The 13,961-nt window shown below is 29.9% G+C and overlaps 10 non-coding genes across 10 annotated transcripts; all 10 read right to left on the reverse strand.

Moving 5' to 3' along the window:
* Nucleotides 1–429: 429 nt before the first annotated feature.
* Nucleotides 430–503, reverse strand: TRNAT-AGU (transfer RNA threonine (anticodon AGU)). The gene has a single exon. It is a non-coding gene; the product is annotated as a tRNA-Thr (tRNA).
* Nucleotides 504–1,955: 1,452 nt separating this feature from the next.
* On the reverse strand, nucleotides 1,956–2,028 carry TRNAT-CGU (transfer RNA threonine (anticodon CGU)). Its single transcript has one exon. It is a non-coding gene; the product is annotated as a tRNA-Thr (tRNA).
* A 945-nt stretch (nucleotides 2,029–2,973) lies between these two features.
* TRNAT-CGU (transfer RNA threonine (anticodon CGU)) lies at nucleotides 2,974–3,046 on the reverse strand. Its single transcript has one exon. It is a non-coding gene; the product is annotated as a tRNA-Thr (tRNA).
* Nucleotides 3,047–4,502: 1,456 nt separating this feature from the next.
* Nucleotides 4,503–4,576, reverse strand: TRNAT-AGU (transfer RNA threonine (anticodon AGU)). The gene has a single exon. It is a non-coding gene; the product is annotated as a tRNA-Thr (tRNA).
* A 2,981-nt stretch (nucleotides 4,577–7,557) lies between these two features.
* TRNAT-AGU (transfer RNA threonine (anticodon AGU)) lies at nucleotides 7,558–7,631 on the reverse strand. Its single transcript has one exon. It is a non-coding gene; the product is annotated as a tRNA-Thr (tRNA).
* A 2,981-nt stretch (nucleotides 7,632–10,612) lies between these two features.
* Nucleotides 10,613–10,686, reverse strand: TRNAT-AGU (transfer RNA threonine (anticodon AGU)). Its single transcript has one exon. It is a non-coding gene; the product is annotated as a tRNA-Thr (tRNA).
* Nucleotides 10,687–11,121: 435 nt separating this feature from the next.
* TRNAT-CGU (transfer RNA threonine (anticodon CGU)) lies at nucleotides 11,122–11,194 on the reverse strand. Its single transcript has one exon. It is a non-coding gene; the product is annotated as a tRNA-Thr (tRNA).
* Nucleotides 11,195–11,630: 436 nt separating this feature from the next.
* On the reverse strand, nucleotides 11,631–11,704 carry TRNAT-AGU (transfer RNA threonine (anticodon AGU)). The gene has a single exon. It is a non-coding gene; the product is annotated as a tRNA-Thr (tRNA).
* A 1,454-nt stretch (nucleotides 11,705–13,158) lies between these two features.
* On the reverse strand, nucleotides 13,159–13,231 carry TRNAT-CGU (transfer RNA threonine (anticodon CGU)). Its single transcript has one exon. It is a non-coding gene; the product is annotated as a tRNA-Thr (tRNA).
* A 436-nt stretch (nucleotides 13,232–13,667) lies between these two features.
* TRNAT-AGU (transfer RNA threonine (anticodon AGU)) lies at nucleotides 13,668–13,741 on the reverse strand. Its single transcript has one exon. It is a non-coding gene; the product is annotated as a tRNA-Thr (tRNA).
* Nucleotides 13,742–13,961: the final 220 nt, after the last annotated feature.

The raw sequence follows: 13,961 nt of genomic DNA on the forward strand, positions 1-13,961 counted from the left end.
ATAGTAAAAAATGCATACATAATTTATTGTTGATGATGAAAATGTGTTTCCTGCTATAAATTCTTCTTTATATGTATTGTAATCTTAAACACGAAAACATACTCAATCACTACGCAAGTATTAATATGTTTTAATAAACAGGTACTCTTATAAAACCCAATTTCATTTCTTGAATTCTTTACAATTTTTTTCATGAAGGTAATAATATTGCTCCAATCTAGGTAGACATTTCATCTACGTCTTTCTCATAGATAAGTATTTTTTTCATTTTGCAATAACAGTATTCATTCTATAATCTTGAAAATACTTGGGTTTTTATAAGGTTAAAGATGATCTGTTCAACAGTAAGATGAATCAGACTTTTATATTTTAATTGTATCGGAATAAGACCTAATAAAAATGATTTGTTATATAACAATGAGAAAAGCAAGGCGCTGCTGAGATTTGAACTCAGGATCTCCTGTTTACTAGACAGGCGCTTTAACCAGCTAAGCCACAGCACCCACTTGATTCTTAAATTTGAAACACTTTTCTTTATGGTGTTCAAGAGAATATTGCTTTTTCACTTTCATATTCTTTTCTAAGTTCACACACTTCTCTACTCAAACACTTAAGATGAATGAAGACTCTTCACTTATTCAAAAACACCTCTCTAATTTGAAGTTTACCCTATTCATATCATTTTAAAATATACCTTGCTGAAGAATGGATTAGTTGAATTCAACAATAGAGTGAACATTCACCTGTATCTTGTTCTTTGTCATTTTCTTATCCCTATTTCAGTCATGCATTCCTACAAAAATCTTCACAATACCAAGCATTTTATTTAATTTTTAAGATAACTTATTCTAAAGTTCATAGAACCAGATGTTTATTCTTAAATTGTATTCAACATTTGTTTGATGAAAATTATTCGGAAAGCATGGAGAAAAGAGTTAGGTGCTGTTGAGATTTGAACTCAGGATTTCCTGATTACGAGACAGGCGCTTTAACCACTAAGCCACAGCACCAACGTTAATAGTAAGAAATTCATACATAATTTATTGTTGATGATGAAAATGTGTTTCCTGCTATAAATTCTTCTTTATGTGTATTGTAATCTTAAACACGAAAACATACTCAATCACTACGCAAGTATTAATATGTTTTAATAAACAGGTACTCTTATAAAACTCAATTTCATTTCTTGAATTCTTTAAAAAAAAAAATCATGAAGGTATTAATATTGCTCAAATCTAGGTAGAAATTTCATCTACGTCTTTCTCATAGATATGTATTTTTTTATTTGGCAATAACAGTATTCATTCTATAATCTTGAAAATACTTGTGTTTTTATAAGGTTTAAGATGATCTGTTCAACAGTAAGATGAATCAGACTTTTATATTTTAATTGTATCTGAATAAGACCTAATGAAAATGATTTGTTATATAACAATGAGAAAAGCAAGGCACAGCTCAGAGTTGAACTCAGGATCTCCTGTTTACTAGACAGGCGTTTTAACCAGCTAAGCCACAGCACCCACTTGATTCTTAATTTTGAAAACTTTTTCTTTATGGTGTTCAAGAGAATAATGTTTTTTCACTTTCATATTCTTTTCTAAGTTCACATACTTCTCTACTCAAACACTTAAGATGAATGAAGACTCTTCACTTATTCAAAAACACCTCTCTAATTTGAAGTTTACCCTATTCATATCATTTTAAAATATACCTTGCTGAAGAATGGATTAGTTGAATTCAACAATAGAGTGAACATTCACCTCTATCTTGTTCTTTGTCATTTTCTTATCCCTATTTCAGTCAATGCATTCCTACAAAAATCTTCACAATACCAAGCATTTTATTTAATTTTTAAGATAACTTATTCTAATGTTCATAGAACCAGATGTTTATTCTTAAATTGTATTCAACATTTGTTTGATGAAAATTATTCAGAAAGCATGGAGAAAACAGTTAGGTGCTGCTGAGAATTGAACTCAGGATTTCCTGTTTACGAGACAGGCGCTTTAACCACTAAGCCACAGCACCAACGTTAATAGTAAGAAATGCATACATAATTTATTGTTGATGATGAAAATGTGTTTCCTGCTATAAATTCTTCTTTATATGTATTGTAATCTTAAACACGAAAACATACTCAATCACTACGCAAGTATTAATATGTTTTAATAAACAGGTACTCTTATAAAACTCAATTTCATTTCTTGAATCCTTTAAAAAAAAAATCATGAAGGTATTAATATTGTTTAAATCTAGGTAGAAATTTCATCTATTTCTTTCTCATAGATATGTATTTTTTTCATTTGGCAATAACAGTATTCATTCTATAATCTTGAAAATACTTGTGTTTTTATAAGGTTTAAGATGATCTGTTCAACAGTAAGATGAATCAGACTTTTATATTTTAATTGTATCGGAATAAGACCTAATAAAAATGATTTGTTATATAACAATGAGAAAAGCAATTCACTGCTGAGAGTTGAACTCAGGATCTCCTGTTTACTAGACAGGCGCTTTAACCAGCTAAGCCACAGCATCCACTTGATTCTTAACTTTGAAAAACTTTTCTTTATGGTGTTCAAGAGAATATTGCTTTTTCACTTTCATATTCTTTTCTAAGTTCACACACTTCTCTACTCAAACACTTAAGATGAATGAAGACTCCTCACTTATTCAAAAACACCTCTCTAATTTGAAGTTTACCCCATTCATATCATTTTAAAATATACCTTGCTGAAGAATGGATTAGTTGGATTCAACAATAGAGTGATCATTCACCTCTATCTTGTTCTTTGTCATATTCTTTTCCCTATTTCAGTCAATGCATTCCTACAAAAATCCTCACAATACCAAGCATTTTATTTAATTTTTAAGATAACTTATTCTAAAGTTCATAGAACCAGATGTTTATACTTAAATTGTATTCAACATTTGTTTGATGAAAATTATTCGGAAAGCATGGAGAAAACATTTAGGTGCTGCTGAGATTTGAACTCAGGATTTCCTGTTTACGAGACAGGCGCTTTAACCACTAAGCCACAGCACCAACGTTAATAGTAAGAAATGCATACATAATTTATTGTTGATGATGAAAATGTGTTTCCTGCTATAAATTCTTCTTTATATGTATTGTAATCTTAAACACGAAAACATACTCAATCACTACGCAAGTATTAATATGTTTTAATAAACAGGTACTCTTATAAAACCCAATTTCATTTCTTGAATTCTTTACAATTTTTTTCATGAAGGTAATAATATTGCTCCAATCTAGGTAGACATTTCATCTACGTCTTTCTCATAGATATCTATTTTTTTCATTTTGCAATAACATTATTCATTCTATAATCTTGAAAATACTTGGGTTTTTATAAGGTTAAAGATGATCTGTTCATCAGTAAGATGAATCAGACTTTTATATTTTAATTGTATCGGAATAAGACCTAATGAAAATGATTTGTTATATATTACAATGAGAAAAGCAAGGCCATGCTGAGATTTGAACTCAGGATCTCCTGTTTACTAGACAGGCGCTTTAACCAGCTATGCCACAGCACCCACTTGATTCTTAAATTTGAAACACTTTTCTTTATGGTGTTCAAGAGAATATTGCTTTTTCACTTTCATATTCTTTTTTAAGTTCACACACTTCTCTACTCAAACACTTAAGATGAATGAAGACTCTTCACTTATTCAAAAACACCTCTCTAATTTGAAGTTTACCCTATTCATATCATTTTAAAATATTCCTTGCTGAAGAATGGATTTGTTGAATTCCACAATAGAGTGATCATTCACCTCTATCTTGTTCTTTGTCATTTTCTTTTCCCTATTTCAGTCAATGCATTCCTACAAAAATCTTCACAATACCAAGCATTTTATTTCATTTTTAAGATAACTTATTCTAAAGTTTATAGAACCAGATGTTTATTCTTAAATTGTATTCAACATGTGTTTGATGAAAGTTATTCGGAAAGCATTGAGAAAAGAGTTTGGTGCTGTTGAGATTTGAACTCAGGATTTCCTGATTACGAGACAGGAGCTTTAACCACTAAGCCACAGCACCAACGTTAATAGTAAGAAATGCATACATAATTTATTGTTGATGATGAAAATGTGTTTCCTGCTATAAATTCTTCTTTATATGTATTGTAATCTTAAACACGAAAACATACTCAATCACTACGCAAGTATTAATATGTTTTAATAAACAGGTACTCTTATAAAACCCAATTTCATTTCTTGAATTCTTTACAATTTTTTTCATGAAGGTAATAATATTGCTCCAATCTAGGTAGACATTTCATCTACGTCTTTCTCATAGATATGTATTTTTTTCATTTTGCAATAACAGTATTCATTCTATAATCTTGAAAATACTTGGGTTTTTATAAGGTTAAAGATGATCTGTTCAACAGTAAGATGAATCAGACTTTTATATTTTAATTGTATCGGAATAAGACCTAATAAAAATGATTTGTTATATAACAATGAGAAAAGCAAGGCGCTGCTGAGATTTGAACTCAGGATCTCCTGTTTACTAGACAGGCGCTTTAACCAGCTAAGCCACAGCACCCACTTGATTCTTAAATTTGAAACACTTTTCTTTATGGTGTTCAAGAGAATATTGCTTTTTCACTTTCATATTCTTTTCTAAGTTCACACACTTCTCTACTCAAACACTTAAGATGAATGAAGACTCTTCACTTATTCAAAAACACCTCTCTAATTTGAAGTTTACCCTATTCATATCATTTTAAAATATACCTTGCTGAAGAATGGATTAGTTGAATTCAACAATAGAGTGAACATTCACCTCTATCTTGTTCTTTGTCATTTTCTTATCCCTATTTCAGTCAATGCATTCCTACAAAAATCTTCACAATACCAAGCATTTTATTTCATTTTTAAGATAACTTATTCTAAAGTTCATAGAACCAGATGTTTATTCTTAAATTGTATTCAACATTTGTTTGATGAAAGTTATTCGGAAAGCATGGAGAAAAGAGTTAGGTGCTGTTGAGATTTGAACTCAGGATTTCCTGATTACGAGACAGGCGCTTTAACCACTAAGGCACAGCACCAACGTTAATAGTAAGAAATGCATACATAATTTATTGTTGATGATGAAAATGTGTTTCCTGCTATAAATTCTTCTTTATATGTATTGTAATCTTAAACACGAAAACATACTCAATCACTACGCAAGTATTAATATGTTTTATTAAACAGGTACTCTTATAAAACTCAATTTCATTTCTTGAATCCTTTAAAAAAAAATCATGAAGGTATTAATATTGTTTAAATCTAGGTACAAATTTCATCTATTTCTTTCTCATAGATATGTATTTTTTTCATTTGGCAATAACAGTATTCATTCTATAATCTTGAAAATACTTGTGTTTTTATAAGGTTTAAGATGATCTGTTCAACAGTAAGATGAATCAGACTTTTATACTTTAATTGTATCGGAATAAGACCTAATAAAAATGATTTGTTATATAACAATGAGAAAAGCAATTCACTGCTCAGAGTTGAACTCAGGATCTCCTGTTTACTAGACAGGCGCTTTAACCAGCTAAGCCACAGCATCCGCTTGATTCTTAACTTTGAAAAACTTTTCTTTATGGTGTTCAAGAGAATATTGCTTTTTCACTTTCATATTCTTTTCTAAGTTCACACACTTCTCTACTCAAACACTTAAGATGAATGAAGACTCCTCACTTATTCAAAAACACCTCTCTAATTTGAAGTTTACCCTATTCATATCATTTTAAAATATACCTTGCTGAAGAATGGATTAGTTGAATTCAACAATAGAGTGATCATTCACCTCTATCTTCTTCTTTGTCATATTCTTTTCCCTATTTCAGTCAATGCATTCCTACAAAAATCCTCACAATACCAAGCATTTTATTTAATTTTTAAGATAACTTATTCTAAAGTTCATAGAACCAGATGTTTATACTTAAATTGTATTCAACATTTGTTTGATGAAAATTATTCGGAAAGCATGGAGAAAACATTTAGGTGCTGCTGAGATTTGAACTCAGGATTTCCTGTTTACGAGACAGGCGCTTTAACCACTAAGCCACATCACCAACGTTAATAGTAAGAAATGCATACATAATTTATTGTTGATGATGAAAATGTGTTTCCTGCTATAAATTCTTCTTTATATGTATTGTAATCTTAAACACGAAAACATACTCAATCACTACGCAAGTATTAATATGTTTTAATAAACAGGTACTCTTATAAAACCCAATTTCATTTCTTGAATTCTTTACAATTTTTTTCATGAAGGTAATAATATTGCTCCAATCTAGGTAGACATTTCATCTACGTCTTTCTCATAGATATGTATTTTTTTCATTTTGCAATAACATTATTCATTCTATAATCTTGAAAATACTTGGGTTTTTATAAGGTTAAAGATGATCTGTTCATCAGTAAGATGAATCAGACTTTTATATTTTAATTGTATCGGAATAAGACCTAATGAAAATGATTTGTTATATATTACAATGAGAAAAGCAAGGCCATGCTGAGATTTGAACTCAGGATCTCCTGTTTACTAGACAGGCGCTTTAACCAGCTATGCCACAGCACCCACTTGATTCTTAAAATTGAAACACTTTTCTTTATGGTGTTCAAGAGAATATTGCTTTTTCACTTTCATATTCTTTTCTAAGTTCACACACTTCTCTACTCAAACACTTAAGATGAATGAAGACTCTTCACTTATTCAAAAACACCTCTCTAATTTGAAGTTTACCCTATTCATATCATTTTAAAATATTCCTTGCTGAAGAATGGATTTGTTGAATTCCACAATAGAGTGATCATTCACCTCTATCTTGTTCTTTGTCATTTTCTTTTCCCTATTTCAGTCAATGCATTCCTACAAAAATCTTCACAATACCAAGCATTTTATTTCATTTTTAAGATAACTTATTCTAAAGTTCATAGAACCAGATGTTTATTCTAAAATTGTATTCAACATGTGTTTGATGAAAGTTATTCGGAAAGCATTGAGAAAAGAGTTAGGTGCTGTTGAGATTTGAACTCAGGATTTCCTGATTACGAGACAGGCGCTTTAACCACTAAGCCACAGCACCAACGTTAATAGTAAGAAATGCATACATAATTTATTGTTGATGATGAAAATGTGTTTCCTGCTATAAATTCTTCTTTATATGTATTGTAATCTTAAACACGAAAACATACTCAATCACTACGCAAGTATTAATATGTTTTAATAAACAGGTACTCTTATAAAACCCAATTTCATTTCTTGTATTCTTTACAATTTTTTTCATGAAGGTAATAATATTGCTCCAATCTAGGTAGACATTTCATCTACGTCTTTCTCATAGATATGTATTTTTTTCATTTTGCAATAACAGTATTCATTCTATAATCTTGAAAATACTTGGGTTTTTATAAGGTTAAAGATGATCTGTTCAACAGTAAGATGAATCAGACTTTTATATTTTAATTGTATCGGAATAAGACCTAATAAAAATGATTTGTTATATAACAATGAGAAAAGCAAGGCGCTGCTGAGATTTGAACTCAGGATCTCCTGTTTACTAGACAGGTGCTTTAACCAGCTAAGCCACAGCACCCACTTGATTCTTAAATTTGAAACACTTTTCTTTATGCTGTTCAAGAGAATATTGCTTTTTCACTTTCATATTCTTTTCTAAGTTCACACACTTCTCTACTCAAACACTTAAGATGAATGAAGACTCTTCACTTATTCAAAAACACCTCTCTAATTTGAAGTTTACCCTATTCATATCATTTTAAAATATACCTTGCTGAAGAATGGATTAGTTGAATTCAACAATAGAGTGAACATTCACCTCTATCTTGTTCTTTGTCATTTTCTTATCCCTATTTCAGTCAATGCATTCCTACAAAAATCTTCACAATACCAAGCATTTTATTTCATTTTTAAGATAACTTATTCTAAAGTTCATAGAACCAGATGTTTATTCTTAAATTGTATTCAACATTTGTTTGATGAAAGTTATTCGGAAAGCATGGAGAAAAGAGTTAGGTGCTGTTGAGATTTGAACTCAGGATTTCCTGATTACGAGACAGGCGCTTTAACCACTAAGCCACAGCACCAACGTTAATAGTAAGAAATGCATACATAATTTATTGTTGATGATGAAAATGTGTTTCCTGCTATAAATTCTTCTTTATATGTATTCTAATCTTAAACACGAAAACATACTCAATCACTACGCAAGTATTAATATGTTTTAATAAACAGGTACTCTTATAAAACTCAATTTCATTTCTTGAATTCTTTAAAAAAAAAATCATGAAGGTATTAATATTGCTCAAATCTAGGTAGAAATTTCATCTACGTCTTTCTCATAGATATGTATTTTTTTCATTTGGCAATAACAGTATTCATTCTATAATCTTGAAAATACGTGTGTTTTTATAAGGTTTAAGATGATCTGTTCAACAGTAAGATGAATCAGACTTTTATATTTTAATTGTATCGGAATAAGACCTAATGAAAATGATTTGTTATATAACAATGAGAAAAGCAAGGCACTGCTGAGCGTTGAACTCAGGATCTCCTGTTTACTAGACAGGCGCTTTAACCAGCTAAGCCACAGCACCCATTTGATTCTTAAATTTGAAACACTTTTCTTTATGGTGTTCAAGAGAATATTGCTTTTTCACTTTCATATTCTTTTCTAAGTTCACACACTTCTCTACTCAAACACTTAAGATGAATGAAGACTCTTCACTTATTCAAAAACACCTCTCTAATTTGAAGTTTACCCTATTCATATCATTTTAAAATATTCCTTGCTGAAGAATGGATTTGTTGAATTCCACAATAGAGTGATCATTCACCTCTATCTTGTTCTTTGTCATTTTCTTTTCCCTATTTCAGTCAATGCATTCCTACAAAAATCTTCACAATACCAAGCATTTTATTTCATTTTTAAGATAACTTATTCTAAAGTTTATAGAACCAGATGTTTATTCTTAAATTGTATTCAACATTTGTTTGATGAAAATTATTCGGAAAGCATGGAGAAAAGAGTTAGGTGCTGTTGAGATTTGAACTCAGCATTTCCTGATTACGAGACAGGCGCTTTAACCACTAAGCCACAGCACCAACGTTAATAGTAAGAAATGCATACATAATTTATTGTTGATGATGAAAATGTGTTTCCTGCTATAAATTCTTCTTTATATGTATTGTAATCTTAAACACGAAAACATACTCAATCACTACGCAAGTATTAATATGTTTTAATAAACAGGTACTCTTATAAAACTCAATTTCATTTCTTGAATTCTTTAAAAAAAAAAATCATGAAGGTATTAATATTGCTCAAATCTAGGTAGAAATTTCATCTACGTCTTTCTCATAGATATGTATTTTTTTTATTTGGCAATAACAGTATTCATTCTATAATCTTGAAAATACTTGTGTTTTTATAAGGTTTAAGATGATCTGTTCAACAGTAAGATGAATCAGACTTTTATATTTTAATTGTATCGGAATAAGACCTAATGAAAACGATTTGTTATATAACAATGAGAAAAGAAAGGCACAGCTCAGAGTTGAACTCAGGATCTCCTGTTTACTAGACAGGTGTTTTAACCAGCTAAGCCACAGCACCCACTTGATTCCTAATTTTGAAAACTTTTTCTTTATGGTGTTCAAGAGAATAATGCTTTTTCACTTTCATATTCTTTTCTAAGTTCACACACTTCTCTACTCATAAACTTAAGATGAATGAAGACTCTTCACTTATTCAAAAACACCTCTCTAATTTGAAGTTTACCCTATTCATATCATTTTAAAATATACCTTGCTGAAGAATGAATTAGTTGAATTCAACAATAGAGTGAACATTCACCTGTATCTTGTTCTTTGTCATTTCCGTATCCCTATTTCAGTCAATGCATTCCTACAAAAATCTTCACAATACCAAGCATTTTATTTAATTTTTAAGATAACCTATTCTAAAGTTCATAGAACCAGATGTTTATTCTTAAATTGTATTCAACATTTGTTTGATGAAAATTATTCGGAAAGCATTGAGAAAAGAGTTAGGTGCTGTTGAGATTTGAACTCAGGATTTCCTGATTACGAGACAGGCGCTTTAACCACTAAGCCACAGCACCAACGTTAATAGTAAGAAATGCATACATAATTTATTGTTGATGAGGAAAATGTGTTTCCTGCTATAAATTCTTCTTTATATGTATTGTAATCTTAAACATGAAAAGATACTCAATCACTACGCAAGGATTCATATATTTTAATAAACAGGTACTCTTATAAAACCCAATTTCATTTCTTGAATTCTTTACAATTTTTTTCATGAAGGTAATAATATTGCTCCAATCTAGGTAGACATTTCATCTACGTCTTTCTCATAGATATGTATTTTTTTCATTTTGCAATAACAGTATTCATTCTATAATCTTGAAAATACTTGGGTTTTTATAAGGTTAAAGATGATCTGTTCAACAGTAAGATGAATCAGACTTTTATATTTTAATTGTATCGGAATAAGACCTAATGAAAATGATTTGTTATATAACAATGAGAAAAGCAAGGCGCTGCTGAGATTTGAACTCAGGATCTCCTGTTTACTAGACAGGCACTTTAACCAGCTAAGCCACAGCACCCACTTGATTCTTAAATTTGAAACACTTTTCTTTATGGTGTTCAAGAGAATATTGCTTTTTCACTTTCATATTCTTTTCTAAGTTCACACACTTCTCTACTCAAACACTTAAGATGAATGAAGACTCTTCACTTATTCAAAAACACCTCTCTAATTTGAAGTTTACCCTATTCATATCATTTTAAAATATACCTTGCTGAAGAATGGATTAGTTGAATTCAACAATAGAGTGATCATTCACCTCTATCTTGTTCTTTGTCATTTTCTTTTCTCTATTTCAGTCAATGCATTCCTACAAAAATCTTCACAATACCAAGCATTTTATTTAATGTTTAAGATAACTTATTCTAAAGTTCATAGAACCAGATGTTTATTCTTAAATTGTATTCAACATTTGTTTGATGAAAATTATTCGGAAAGCATGGAGAAAACATTTAGGTGTTGCTGAGATTTGAACTCAGGATTTCCTGTTTACGAGACAGGCGCTTTAACCACTAAGCCACAGCACCAACGTTAATAGTAAGAAATGCATACATAATTTATTGTTGATGATGAAAATGTGTTTCCTGCTATAAATTCTTATTTATATGTATTGTAATCTTAAACACGAAAACATACTCAATCACTACGCAAGTATTAATATGTTTTAATAAACAGGTACTCTTATAAAACCCAATTTCATTTCTTGAATTCTTTACAATTTTTTTCATGAAGGTAATAATATTGCTCCAATCTAGGTAGACATTTCATCTACGTCTTTCTCATAGATATGTATTTTTTTCATTTTGCAATAACAGTATTCATTCTATAATCTTGAAAATACTTGGGTTTTTATAAGGTTAAAGATGATCTGTTCAACAGTAAGAGGAATCAGACTTTTATATTTTAATTGTATCGGAATAAGACCTAATGAAAATGATTTGTTATATAACAATGAGAAAAGCAAGTCGCTGCTGAGATTTGAACTCAGGATCTCCTGTTTACTAGACAGGCGCTTTAACCAGCTAAGCCACAGCACCCACTTGATTCTTAAATTTGAAACACTTTTCTTTATGGTGTTCAAGAGAATATTGCTTTTTCACTTTCATATTCTTTTCTAAGTTCACACACTTCTCTACTCAAACACTTAAGATGAATGAAGACTCTTCACTTATTCAAAAACACCTCTCTAATTTGAAGTTTACCCTATTCATATCATTTTAAAATATACCTTGCTGAAGAATGGATTAGTTGAATTCAACAATAGAGTGAACATTCACCTCTATCTTGTTCTTTGTCATTTTCTTATCCCTATTTCAGTCAATGCATTCCTACAAAAATCTTCACAATACCAAGCATTTTATTTAATTTTTAAGATAACTTATTCTAAAGTTCATAGAACCAGATGTTTATTCTTAAATTGTATTCAACATTTGTTTGATGAAAATTATTCGGAAAGCATGAAGAAAACAGTTAAATGCTGCTGAGATTTGAACTCAGGATTTCCTGTTTACGAGATAGGAGCTTTAACCACTAAGCCACAGCACCAACGGTAATAGTAAAAAATGCATAAATAATTCATTGTTGATGATGAAAATGTGTTTTCTGCTATAAATTCTTCTTTATATGTATTGTAATCTTAAACACAAAAAGATACTCAATCACTACGCAAGGATTCATATATTTTAATAAACAGGTACTCTTATAAAACCCAATTTCATTTCTTGAATTCTTTACAATTTTTTTCATGAAGGTAATAATATTGCTCCAATCTTGGTAGGCATTTCATCTACGTCTTTCTCATAGATATGTACTTTTTTCATTTTGCAATAACAGTATTCATTCTATAATCTTGAAAATACATGGGTTTTTATAAGGTTAAAGGTGATCTGTTCAATAGTAAGATGAATCAGACTTTTATATTTTAATTGTATCGGAATAAGACCTAATGAAAATGATTTGTTATATAACAATGAGAAAATGCAAGGCACTGCTGAGAGATAAACTCAGGATCTCCTGTTTACTAGACAGGCGCTTTAACCAGCTAAGCCACAGCACCCACTTGATTCTTAAATTTGAAACACTTTTCTTTATGGTGTTCAAGAGAATATTGCTTTTTCACTTTCATATTCTTTTCTAAGTTCACACACTTCTCTACTCAAACACTTAAGATGAATGAAGACTCTTCACTTATTCAAAAACACCTCTCTAATTTGAAGTTTACCCTATTCATATCATTTTAAAATATACCTTGCTGAAGAATGGATTAGTTGAATTCAACAATAGAGTGATCATTCACCTCTATCTTGTTCTTTGTCATTTTCTTTTCCCTATTTCAGTCAATGCATTCCTACAAAAATCTTCACAATACCAAGCATTTTATTTAATTTTTAAGATAACTTATTCTAAAGTTCATAGAACCAGATGGTTATTCTTAAATTGTATTCAACATTTGTTTGATGAAAATTATTCGGAAAGCATGGAGAAAACATTTAGGTGCTGCTGAGATTTGAACTCAGGATTTCCTGTTTACGAGACAGGCGCTTTAACCACTAAGCCACAGCACCAACGTTAATAGTAAGAAATGCATACATAATTTATTGTTGATGATGAAAATGTGTTTCCTGCTATAAATTCTTCTTTATATGTATTGTAATCTTAAACACGAAAACATACTCAATCACTACGCAAGTATTAATATGTTTTAATAAACAGGTACTCTTATAAAACTCAATTTCATTTCTTGAATCCTTTAAAAAAAAAATCATGAAGGTATTAATATTGCTCAAATCTAGGTAGAAATTTCATCTATGTCTTTCTCATAGATATATATTTTTTTCATTTGGCAATAACAGTATTCATTCTATAATCTTGAAAATACTTGTGTTTTTATAAGGTTTAAGATGATCTGTTCAACAGTAAGATGAATCAGACTTTTATATTTTAATTGTATCGGAATAAGACCTAATGAAAATGATTTGTTATATAACAATGAGAAAAGCAAGGCACTGCTGAGAGTTGAACTCAGGATCTCCTGTTTACTAGACAGGCGCTTTAACCAGCTAAGCCACAGCACCCACTTGATTCTTAAATTTGAAACACTTTTCTTTATGGTGTTCAAGAGAATATTGCTTTTTCACTTTCATATTCTTTTCTAAGTTCACATACTTCTCTACTCATAAACTTAAGATGAATGAAGACTCTTCACTTATTCAAAAACACCTCTCTAATTTGAAGTTTACCCTATTCATATCATTTTAAAATATACCTTGCTGAAGAATGGATTAGTTGATTTCA

This window comes from Lissotriton vulgaris, chromosome 12 (assembly GCF_964263255.1).
Source record: "Lissotriton vulgaris chromosome 12, aLisVul1.2, whole genome shotgun sequence".
Lineage (NCBI taxonomy): Eukaryota > Metazoa > Chordata > Amphibia > Caudata > Salamandridae > Lissotriton > Lissotriton vulgaris.